Genomic DNA, 271 nt, shown 5'->3' with positions numbered 1-271 from the left:
GGTCTTTGGGGGAATTTTGGAGTGGGACTTGAATAAGCAGTTGGAGTGGGAAATGTGTGATGAGTCTTGGAATGGGACTTGAAGTGGCACTTCAGGGATACTTGGAGTGGGACTTGAACTTGGACTTGGGGTGGGACTGAAGTGGGACTTGAAGTGAGTCTTGGAGCGGGACTTCAGGTGGCAATTTAAGTGGCACTTTAGGGGAAATTTGAGGTGAAACTTGAATCAGGACCTAAAGTGAGACTTGGAGTGAGACTTCGAGAGTGGTTTT

The sequence above is a fragment of the Penaeus monodon genome, chromosome 30, assembly GCF_015228065.2.
Source record: "Penaeus monodon isolate SGIC_2016 chromosome 30, NSTDA_Pmon_1, whole genome shotgun sequence".
Taxonomy (NCBI): domain Eukaryota; kingdom Metazoa; phylum Arthropoda; class Malacostraca; order Decapoda; family Penaeidae; genus Penaeus; species Penaeus monodon.
This window is presented reverse-complemented; position numbering follows the sequence as displayed.